Source organism: Hibiscus syriacus, unplaced genomic scaffold (genome assembly GCF_006381635.1).
Source record: "Hibiscus syriacus cultivar Baekdansim isolate YM2019G1 unplaced genomic scaffold, ASM638163v2 tig00112523_pilon, whole genome shotgun sequence".
Taxonomy (NCBI): domain Eukaryota; kingdom Viridiplantae; phylum Streptophyta; class Magnoliopsida; order Malvales; family Malvaceae; genus Hibiscus; species Hibiscus syriacus.
Window position 1 is genome coordinate 405,701 of NW_024063355.1, and position 12,526 is coordinate 418,226.

The following is a 12,526-nucleotide window of genomic DNA, read 5'->3' on the forward strand; positions in this document are numbered from 1 at the left end:
GAGAGAAGTTGGAGAAAACTCAAAGGTTAAAGGAAAGGAAAACTTAGCCCTTGGTTGAGCCTTGAACACTTCCAACAGCTTAGAAACTCAAGGTAACTCACTTCTAACTCAACTTTACCACATGTAGACCATTAGGTGTGTTTTGTTAGGTTGCATGTGCTATGAAGCATTTCATGGTAGATTCAACATTTGTTGTTTTTCAGCATGTTTATGGACCTATTTCAACCCCTACTTCCATAAATAAAACTTTAATAACATTTGGGAACCTTAATATGATTTGTGGAAGTGTTGGAGAGGTTTTTTTGTGCCCAAAACATAACATTTTTTGGTTTGAGTGCCGATACTAGAATAATAGTGCAGATATTGTTCATCGGCTAGTTAAAATAAGGAGACTTTTGGCTAGAAGTATCGATACTCATACAATGGGTATCAATATTGTAGGTAAGGTATTGATACCAAGTTCATTTAGCATATTCCAGTAGATAATTTTAGTATAGGTACTTATGAGAGTATCGATACGAGGGCAAGAATATCGATACTCCTAATAGGAGTATTGATACTAAAACATTTTTCAAAACATCGAAGCTAAATTTAGTATCGATACTTAGGATAATATCGAATACCACAAACCAAAAGTATCGATATTGCCCCTTCCATTTAAACTCTCGATAGTCAGTCGATATATATACCTAGAGTTTAGTATCAATACTAAATGGGTTCAGTATCGGTACCCACAAATAGTTTTGGGTAAGAAACCCAAAGGTTTTAAGGGGCAGATTTGAGGGACCCAATAATGCTATAATACCATGAAATAAAACTGCAAGTGAGAATAATAATAATCGCAGAACAATTAGAAATAATAACAGCTAGGATGACATAAAATTACACTTGTCTGATGCTCTAGAAACATTCATGACACCCGAGTCACTTTAGCAAATAACTACCGTACAACTCGAATATATCCTAATCAATGCCAAGACACTTCAATTTCTAGTTAGGTGCAAATGCCCCAAGACACGACGAAGTAAGTTAGTCGGATGTATGTTTTCGATGCAATTTTATATCTCACCTTAGATACCCAAGGGTATCCTAGGAAGGCTAGAAGAGTGTGCACTCTGAGATGCAGAACCCTCATCTACACCATGATGTCTACCTCAGCATGTCATATTAGCATCATATGTCTTCATACTTGTGTCACTAGCATGCTCATTTAGTGAATGCATGTAGTATAATATAATTATTAGTGTGACACTAATCTCGTAAACTCAGCATTCAAAATGTGTTTTTGTATGAATGTTCTTAGGAGATCGTCCGTGGAGCGTTATCTCATCAAATATTCCAGCTCGATAGAAACTTCAGAGTACATCTTGATTTGTATTAGAGGACATATACTATTATAGACCTTTTATATTTACTCGCAACTCTGTTTTTATATTAAACTCGGTATTGTCTTATTTTGGTTTTTTAGGAACTCCCTTGTATTGTAAACTCACTTTTATTACTTTTTATGTTATATTGACATGGATGACTTTTTACATAACAATTTACGATTGTTTTTTTTAATTGAGTTAACCACTTCGGTGATCTCATGAGATATCGTAATATCGATCTTGGGGTCGAATTAGATTAAGTTGTTACAAGAATAACCATAACAGATACGTGACATTAATAATAACTCTATATTACAATCATTTTGATATGTCATTTTTGTTTGTAAAATAGTATAATGTAAATAAGCTGACCGTATCTCACATTTGTGAGATACAAATTATATATTAAGATTTATTTTTATCCATATTGAATGACAAAAGATAAAATTCATATACGCCTGCATCAATTTTATTGTTCGATTCAATATATAATGTTTATTAATACATGTTTTTAACACGTATATTTTTTTGGCTTATAATTCAATATTAATATTTTTTATTAATATAGGATAAGTATAATACAATATATGTTTAAAATAATTTTCAACGACATTGAACGTTCATTCCTCTTATATTTATAATGTTCGAACTCATATTTTAAAGGAAACAATTCTTTTACCGTGAATACTTCGTAATTCGTGCTCAATATTAAGATTTTGATGATTTTTTTTTTTACAATTTTTACTCTAGTTAAAGTCCCGCATTCTTTGATTGCGAGAAAAGAGTAACATTATTAAGGATTTTATTTTCTTATTTTTGGTATACAAATTTTAAAAGGTTATATTAATATTAAATATAATATCTAATTTTTGAAATTATTTTGTTCAAATAAAATTACTCTTAAGACAATAGGTATACAACACAATAAAATAGTCAATCATTATATTTATTTATTTCATTATATTTATTTATTTATTTTACTTAAACAAGATAATAATCAATAATTCAAAATATCTTAATCTAATTAAGTGAAAATTCCACATAAATGTCAATCATTAAATTGGTGATTTGACAATAAACATATATTTTCAAGGTGGCCAAAAAATAAAATAAGAAATTTATAAATGTTGGTAAAAAATAAAAATATTTTAAACTAATTTTGTAGAGTATCAATACAAATATCATTTTGCGAATGAAGCAAACTAAGTTGGAGGGTCACCCTTGCCTCTGTAGTACCCGATCTATATTAGTCGATTAATATATCGAATATCGGTGGTTATAAAAAATACAAATATCATTTTTAACAAAAATGATTTTCAACGATTAAACTCTAAAATGGTTATAATAAAATTAATATACTCTTTTACAATTTACTAAAAAATATAAATTATAATTTTATTATTAAGCTAAGGTGATTATAAAGTAATATACATTCTAAATACTCACAACCATTTTGACAATAAACTTTCAATCACTCATGTTATGCAATCGTTGGTACTCTAACCTGGAACTTCTAGAAATAACAATAATTATTTTAACCACTAAGATAATTTAATGTTAAATCAACGATAACTTAATACACACAATATTAAATATAAATACAAGATAAAAGTATGTGTTTCAAGTGGATGTATACAATAACTATAAATATATGTATTGATTAGTCGGGAGTAATTATAATATACTATATGTTGGTAATTTTTTTAGTCATCGATAATACATATACATTTTGTAGACACAACTGTTTAAATTCAAAATATTAAAAATAATAATATTTCCTTTACCACTATGATAAATATATATATATATATTGAGCAAAATAAATAAAATAATGAAACGAAATACTAGAACAAGAATAGAAAGATCTTATCCATATGCCATTTTTATTTCTAACATATATTATGATTGGTCTGATTTTTTTTGTTTCCGCAAGTATCTCTATTAAAAAGAACATTTATAACAAATATATAATTAAAGTATATTATTTTTTAAAATATTTAAAGTATTTTTTGTTAAAATAAATATTGAAAATTATCTCTTTGATCAAAATAGATACTTAAAGTATTTTTTGGTCATAATATGTACATGAACTATTCAATTTTTTAATCCAAGTACCAAAAGTAATTTTTAATTAACACTACATGCCAACATTTTTAAAACTTAGATGAAAATATTAAAATAGTTTAGGTATCTATTTTGATATAAAATACTTTAAGTATTTATTTTGATTAAAAAGATAACTTTAAATATTTAATTTTATAAAAAAATACTTTAAATATTTAAATAAAATATATTATATACTTTAACTACTTATTTACGTTATAAACTTATAAAAAAATAGGTTGAAGTCATGATGAGCATTAATGAAATGGACCGCTCCATTTCACTTTGTTTGCATTTATATGAAATAGCACGTTTTCTTGGAAGATAAGCCTGCCCTACAAATTTACGCTTTCGGAAACTTAGACGAGGTAGCTAGGCTAGTGCTCATGCTCTTCTGCTAAATCGAGTGGTGAGTTGACCCCTGCCTCACGACATATCTCACCATTTTCCATTCATGTAGTGCTTCGATACCCATGCGGTTCAAGAAATTTCAATATCTTTCGCGTCATTTTCATATTAAAAATGATGGTTTGAACAATGAAACCAATAGGAAAAAAGGAAAGAAAAGATGAATGTTAATATAGATTGATTCAATTAACTCAATATTCATTAATATTTTAATATAGTATATAGATTTAAATTTAATAAATTTAAGATTAAAAGACAAACGAGGTCACTGTACTTTTTAAAAAAACCAATATGACAATCGTATTATTTTTTTATTATTGTAACCCTCCAACTCATAAAACAAACTCAATGTGGGCCTTTGACCAACGTTTTTCATCGTTTGACCATTACGGTGTTGTTATGACGATCCATGATACTGACTTAACGGTCCATTTGTCATGTTTAAGTTACCAATTTAGTTTATCTATCATGTTATCAGCCACCGTGGACTGTCACGTCGGTACTGTAAATCGCTATATCAGTATTGTGAATTATCTCATCATCATCATAATGGTCAAACAACAAAAAAATGTTGGTCAAAAGGTCATATTGAGAGAGAAAAATAATATAATGATTATATTATTTTTTTTCAAAAATATAGGGACATCTGATGGATTTTTGCCTAAATTTAACAAAGCCTTCAAGTAGAGAGATGAATAGATAGTCATAGGGAATCTGACATACACACACTAAAAGGAAAAGTGCAGTATTAGCTATGGATCAGCGTTCCCGCACTTTAATTCCCGCACAAGAAAAAGCCCGTGGGGGGTCCTGCTCTCTTTCTTTCCATGATCATCTTCTTTCTCTAGCTTAAAACTCCTTTTGTTTAAGAGATTCTCTAATTATTCTAAAGTTTTCTTTGCTTTGTGCCTGTGTTCTTGAGGTTGCAGGAAGATTCCAGGCAAACAAGCCTACAGCCAACACATACTATAATCAAAGATTTTGCTTTAGATTATTCATTGCAGGCAATAATTAGGAGCTGGACCGGTTGCGCAAGTTCTGAGAGGAACTAACATGGCCTTGTCGGTTGTTCTGTAAGAGTACGTAGCTAGCTCCCTCAGTGGCACCAGTCGTTAATGCTAATCACTGGGTTTTTTTTCAGTGCAAAAACAACCCACACACCTGTTTCTTTGTTTATATGGATTTATGGGCTTTGATTGGTGGGTAGGAAACAAAATCTCTTATATTTCCTTCTTTCTTTTAATCTCTTCTCCTAGCCTTTTACAGATTTAATTAACCAGTTTTTAAGGCTCAAACTTACTGTTTTGCCTTTAAAAAACAAGCTTTCTCTCATCTGCTTGTTCCTCATGCAACAGTTTTACATTCGAAGGTAAGCTCATTGTAGAACATGTAGTTTCATGCTTACAATTGTTTATGATGGTGAATTAGGGTTGAAAAGATTAATCTGTCAAAGGTAACTTCTTTGAGATCAAGATTTCAAGGTTTTTTTCCTCCCCCATTAGAAATCATTGGTTTTATGGAACCGGGAGGGCGATTTAAGGAAATGGGGATGCTAAGCTCTTTCAGTTATAATAGTAAACTCAACACTGAACCAAGAACCCTAGATGATCACCACACTGAACCGAACCCACAGCATCAAATAGACAATCCGGGACAAGACCCAGATCCGGTTCCACAGCGTCCAACAGAAGATGGTCCTCCGATCAGATATAGAGAATGTTTGAAGAACCACGCGGCCAACATGGGCGGCTACGTCGTCGACGGATGCGGGGAGTTCATGCCGAGCGGGGAAGATGGCGCCGGAGAGGTCTTGAAATGTGCAGCCTGTGAATGCCATAGGAATTTTCATAGAAAAGAATCGACGGCGGTGCTTTCCCCTACTACTACAAAACAACACGAGGAGACCAATACCTCTTCGTCAACAAAGATGTCCCCCTGGATTATCTAACAGTACCACTCCTCGTTTTCCGATTGCACCGCCTGTAACGACGAACTTCGGCGTCTCATCGAGTGAAGATCTGAATGTGTTTGCCGGAGGTCGAGATTCATCGCATTTACAGCCACCAATGAAGAGGTTTAGAACAAAGTTCAGTGAAGATCAAAAGGACAAGATGAGGGAATTCGCCGATAAGTTGGGTTGGAGAATCCAGAAACAAGATGAACCGGAAGTGCAGCAATTTTGTGGTGAAGTGGGAGTCCAGAGACGGGTTTTCAAAGTTTGGATGCATAACAGTAAACAAGCTATGAAGAGAAAACAAATGTAAGAACTTTAGCAAACTCCTTACAAATTTAGATTAGAAATGTCCATAAACTAATAGACATTGAAGAAATTAATAGATTAGAACATAACGTTTGTTTAATAATTATGATAAGTGTTTTTATTAATTTAATAATTAACAATTTAAAAATTTTGGTCATCATAATTTTATAAGTAATTATATTCAATTTCATTATTTTACCGACTTCACTACAAAATGTAAAAAACCTTTTATTATGAATGATATATTTGAAATTTTGAAGGATTGATAACACTGATGCCCCTCTATTTTGGTAAAAAGTTAAAGTAGTATCTATACTTTTAAAATATTCAATATACTCTTTATATTTAGTTTATCTTCTAATATGTCTCCCGAGTCCATCGCTATTAAAGGATGATATGATACGACATGTAATCAAGGATAGATCAAGAGAGGTCGGGGGAGTCACCGTTTCCTAAAATATTTAAAATTTTAAATAATAAAGATATTTTTATATTTTCTATTGATGTTTTAATTTTTTCTTAAAATTTTATAATTAATTCTTAAACATAAAATTTTATATCCGTCTCTAACATATAAAATAATTAATATTGAATAATGAAACTAATATTTGCCTTTAGTGTAAAGTACATATACAGTCTCCTGACTATAAGATGTTACTTTATTGAGTCATTTAACTATTAAAAGTTATAAAATGATCCATCGATTATAGGAAGTTGCTTTGTTGAGTCCCTCGACTATTAAAAGTTACAAAATAGTCACTCGACTATTCATTATGTTCCAAACTCATCTTTTTCCATTGAAAAATTAACGATTACCTGAGCGGGACGTTAACATGATGACTGAGATATGATAGATATTTGAGATTATGAGATTAGATTTTATTATATCTCGGTCTGCAGGTTAATGTACAATCCATACTCCCGACAAATTTTTAACGAAAAAGGAAGAGTTTGAAATATAATTAATAGTCGGATGACTATTTTATAACTTTTAATAGTCAAAGTAATAAACAAAGCAATTTCCTATAATTAGAAAATCATTTTATAACTTTTAATAGTCACAAGATTTAATAAATCAATATTCAACAAATCCCACTAAAACATATATTAGAATCTGAACCATAACCCATTATTTCTTCCCACTCGGTTGCTTAACCTGTTTCACTAGTTCGCAAATAAATGGTGTTATAATTTAAAGGATGCATGTCTTTTCAGTTTTCCTGCCCTAACTGCTCCATTTGACTTATTAATCACGGTACCTTTGGTTGCTTCAAACCCTACCATAAAAGTCTTCTATGTTCGTCTATAATTAAAGCCGGTCCAACCGGAAGTTGGCCGGTTGTTTTTCCTTTTTGTGATATTGACGTGATCAATAGGCACCCATGATCCCATTTTACATGGGTACGAATGATTCAAGCCTAGGGTTAATAGTTTTCAAGGTTTGAGAGACCTCGTTTTGGAGCCACAACTCGGGCCATGGCTTACATGGCGGTCCTGAATTCGCTCTCCATGTTTCGAGTGTAATGTTGGCATCTAAATTTATAGTATATAATTTATTAGTTTCGGTTTATTTTAATACTTAAATTTTAAAAAATATATCTAACTTTTAATTTTTATTTCGTTTTAGTACCTAGTTGTTAAAAATTTAATGGATGATTTGCATGTGACACATTTTTTATGGGTAAATTACATCATTCATCTTCAACTATTTTCTCACTTTTATTTTGGTAACTAAAGTTTAATTTTTTTAATTTAATTATTTAATTTTCAAATCATTCCTAATTTAATCACTCTAACTTTCTATTTTAATTATATATTAATAAAATAATTATAAAAATATCATGTCACATAAATTATTAATAAAATAAATTAGAGTGATTAAAATAGGATCAATTTAGAAGTTGAGTAGTTAAATTGAAAATTTTCGAACTTTAGTACCAAAATAGGAGTTAGAAGATAGTTGAGTGATGGATGATGTATTTACCTATAAAAATATAGTGTAATTAAGTTTTTATCGACAAGATATCAAAATGAAAAAAATAACTAAAATGTTAGGTGTGATTTTGAAAAAATTAAAAGTTTAAGTACTAAAATAGACAAACACTGATAGTTTAAGTACTAAACACATAATTTATCCAAATACTAAAGCACAACCATTTTACCTGTTAATTTGGTTAGAGATAGACACGTAAATTTATATCGAGTGAACTTAATTTTTTTAAGGAGAGATATAACTACGTAATTTTAAGGAACGATAACATAATTTTAATAAAATACAAAAAATATATTTAAAATATGTACGTAAAACTTTTAAGGCACGACCTTACTCACCCACCCCTCAATTCATCTTTAGTTGGCACCATATAAAAATTATAAAATTAGAGGCGACCTATCGTAATTTAGATATTTTTTCACTGTAAATACCCGAAACATGCAAAATGCAAGACAATCACTTGCATACACATAAATATATACAATCAATTGCACGAACGATTTTAATGATTAAAATGATAGTTGTTATCTTTAAATATTACGAATTCGAATATCAACAACTGTAAAATATTTAAATATTCATTATCAAATTATTGAAAATCTTTAGAGTATAGTAAATTATGAATCAATGACTTCATCTAGTAGTATTAAAAAATCTCTAATTACCTAAATAATTAGACTTCATCCGCACAACCTTAATTTTTCTCTCTCTCCACATCTATTTTTTTCACTAATTTTATATCAATTACATGTAAAAAAAATATCTGAGCGGGAAAATCAAGTTCCCGCCATAAAACCATGCGTTTAAGCTTCTACTCTATATTAATCACAAATATACGTTTAACCGACATTTTTATCCTCATAGAATTCCAATTCCTCTTTCAACTGCCGTTCTTGTTTTCTCCTCTCGAAATTCATCATGATGATACACAGAAGATTCATTAGATGAGATGGGAAATGAGAATCGGATCGCTTTATGAATCGTCGAAAACGGAAATCCCCGATATAGCTATAATGATCAGGTCGGTGTTCAACACTCTATTTGCAGAAATTGAAGATCGAGGCTTTTGAAATTTTCATTAATAGTTTTTGATGTTTAATCATGAAACGTATATATGTATATATATATATTTCTGATCCGAAATATTACCGTTTTTGCGTTTTAATTTGTCTTGATTTCTTCTTCTTCTTAGCTGATTTGCTAGATCAACTGGATTTTCGATTGGATTCTTTTTCCAGAAATTAAGCAGGTTCATTTCTCTTCAACGATTTCGTTTAGTCTGCTTGCTTTTAATGTAGTATGTATTATATTTGCCTCTTTTATTTTGATCATCGTTTACTTCTTATTCTTTTTTAAGTATAATTTCAAATCAGAGTGGCTTTTTTAAACAAATAAATAAATTAGTAGACGAGGTATACATAAAATATTTACCATTTTAATTTAATTTGAGATAGGATTCATTCAACAAAAAATCGAAATAAGATGAAAAGAAAATACGAAGATATACAAAAGCAAATAGTAATAGCGGTAACTAGTATGAAGCAGGTAGATCATTATTTTGTTTTTGTTTTTTTAGTGCAGATTATGATTACCATTTACTATTATACAATGCTAGACTGCTAGTCTTTCTGCAATGGTCTGTGGTTGACTGGTTGTATGAGTGTTGTGCTATTTTTCACCGTAGTCTTTGATTACTTAGAGGCCTGAAAGACGAGGAGAATATAGGTTAGACTTTGGAAAAAAGAATTTTATTGATTTTTTATAGCTCATTGAAAATCTTGAAAACAAATCCAAACTATTCTGAAAAGGGAGAAGGGAAATGAGAACATTATCAGTTTATGCAATAATGCAGTCAATGGTTCCAAATAGGTTGGAAAGCAATTGGTTTGGCCCTGTGTAAAGACAAATGCATAAAATTATAATACAAAAACATATTCCAAGTGATTGAGATAGTGAGAATAAAGATGGTGAACTATCGAGTCATGATTTTTCTTAGCGGCCCTTCTATTCAAATCAAACAGAAGAAGGTGATATTTTTTATATCACATGGGAATCTCTTAACTGGTTTAAAGTTCTATAGAACCATTGACATGTTATCCAAAAAGGGTAAGATTAGATCCCATGTTGGAATTTTTTTTCCTTTGGCTTATAGGAGTTTTGTCCCCAAAAGGAACATCTGACGTAAATGATGACTTTTTTTCAGGAAAAAAAAAAACATAAATGATGACTTGATAAGCAGTTAAGTGAACAGGATGGTTGCCTAATGTTCAGTAGGAAAAAGGGGGGAAAACTGATGGGCCACAGAAACAACGGAGGCTTGAAGATTTCTTATTCATCATTTTTAGGAAGTAAGAGTTTTTGTAGGTGTGTGGAGCTACAAAGACAAGGATGTATACTTAATGGATTCCCCATCATTGATAGTTCTCTGGAACAATGTTTATTTGAATGAACATTGTAAGATTTCGACTATTCATTCCAAAAAGTAATCAAAGCTGCATTGTTAGGATGTGAAGTTCATTCATATCACAGGCTTCTTCACTTAACTGGAGAGGTTGAAGTGTCTCTGTATAACTTGCTAATACTGACAATTAAGTAAGACTGTAAAATATAATGAAAAGTACTTTAGATGATTCTTTTTGGTTCAGTACTGATAGTTAAGTAGATCATATTACCGCTGTATTGTACTGGCTGCTTTAGCCGCTGCTCCCACTTGGATATGGATATGGGTACCGGCCAGACTCAATGTCTTTGAGATCCTTGACTAGGATATCATAGTGCATCTTGACTTCCTCAACTGACTTTCCACCCACGGCCTCGGCAACATTGTGCCAGCGGTCAGGGGTGTCCTGGTCATATTTAGCCAGGGCCCTTTCGAACGTTTTGTTTTGCTTAGGTGTCCAGGAGGAGCTAGAGCAATTTGAAGAAGTGCGAAAATTGGATGTCATAAGTGAAAATATAAGTTGAACTGAAAACAGAAGTTTTTTTTTACAAACTCTGGATCAGAAAGACTGGAAATTAAAATACTTTGATTCCTGAATTTGAAAGAGAGAGAATAGAGTGAAGCTTGTAAAAATGATGCGAGGGAAAAGATGGGGTTGCTTCTCTTAAAGACAGTTACTTGAACTTCGAGGGGTGGTATGGGAAAGATATCATGAAAGGAGCTCCTTATAAGCAGGAGGAAAAGTATGGTGGGGTTGGGCCGCTTGGGCGAATATATCCTCCAAAATGACAGAGTATAATGTGATGGGACCCGTCTCCTTAGGAACCACTAGATGGAGCAGCACAAGAAACAAAAAAGTAAAAGAGAAGAATAGATACCCAAGGACAGCCTATAACTTTCAATACCATACCGTATTCCTTGATTAGTTCTTTGGCAACTGGGATTCGCCTTGCAAGTTACTAATTCAGTGAAAAGAAAAATCAGATATAGATACCATTAGCTGGAGCTTACTCATCCCCTGTCGTGTTCTGATGGTCCATCAATTAGCGAAGCAGTAGTTGCATTAGTTAAAGATAACTAATACATTTTCATTTAGGATGAAAGTGGACATCAGAGGTGTGTATATAAGCTACGAAAGTTAAAATCCGTTAGATTTTGCCCTCATATTGGTATTGTTGGAATCTTTTCTTTTTTAGTTTTGGATCCTAGTATAAAATTTAAAAAATACAAAGGGATAATTAAAATAATTAAAAACATAAGGTCATAAAACCAAAGTTTAGCAGTTTTACTGTTTTTTATAATTGCAAAGATTTACTTCATAGTTTTCCTTTTCCTTTTATTCTTGTGTTACAAGCATGTGAAGAAATTTCCACTATAAGTTAACCTTTGCCAATGGTTCTAGGCTTCTAGCTGGCTTCTGGAGACATTAGCAGCATATCAGTGTTGATTTGGCATGTTTGGAACGAAGTTTTAAAAATAATACGTGTTTCACTTTTCCCCAAAAGAAATTTCAAAACCTTGAAGTAGCTGCCAAAGTTTTGATGAATTTCATGTGAAAGAGATCATCATGTGCCTTGCTTATTGAACTCAAGAAGAGGGTTGACCTTTACATTAATGGTACGGAGCTTTGAACCAAAACTAAAGGCGCCCCATTGATTCTTAAGGTCGCTTTTTGGTGTTTCCAGTTATACGTACAAAAACCATAATCGTTGGTTGTGGAAATTAGTGGTCTTTCTGCTCAGCTCTCAGTTAAGTGAACTAGATAAAAGATATGCAACTCTCTTAAAATTAGGGATTAAATAAGGTTTAATACATTTTTAGGTGCCTCAATTATATTTTAAATTAATTTTTGGTGCCTAAAGAATTTTTTGATAAAAATAAGTTTGTAATTTTTTCCCGTTATACTTTTAGGTATCTACTGTTAAAAAAATCGTTAAGTGACATGTGTCATG

The 12,526-nt window shown here is 31.2% G+C and overlaps 1 pseudogene; it reads left to right on the forward strand.

Annotated features, from left to right (window-relative positions):
* Positions 1-5,397: 5,397 nt before the first annotated feature.
* Positions 5,398-6,238, forward strand: LOC120181454 (annotated as a pseudogene).
* The last annotated feature ends 6,288 nt before the right edge of the window (positions 6,239-12,526 follow it).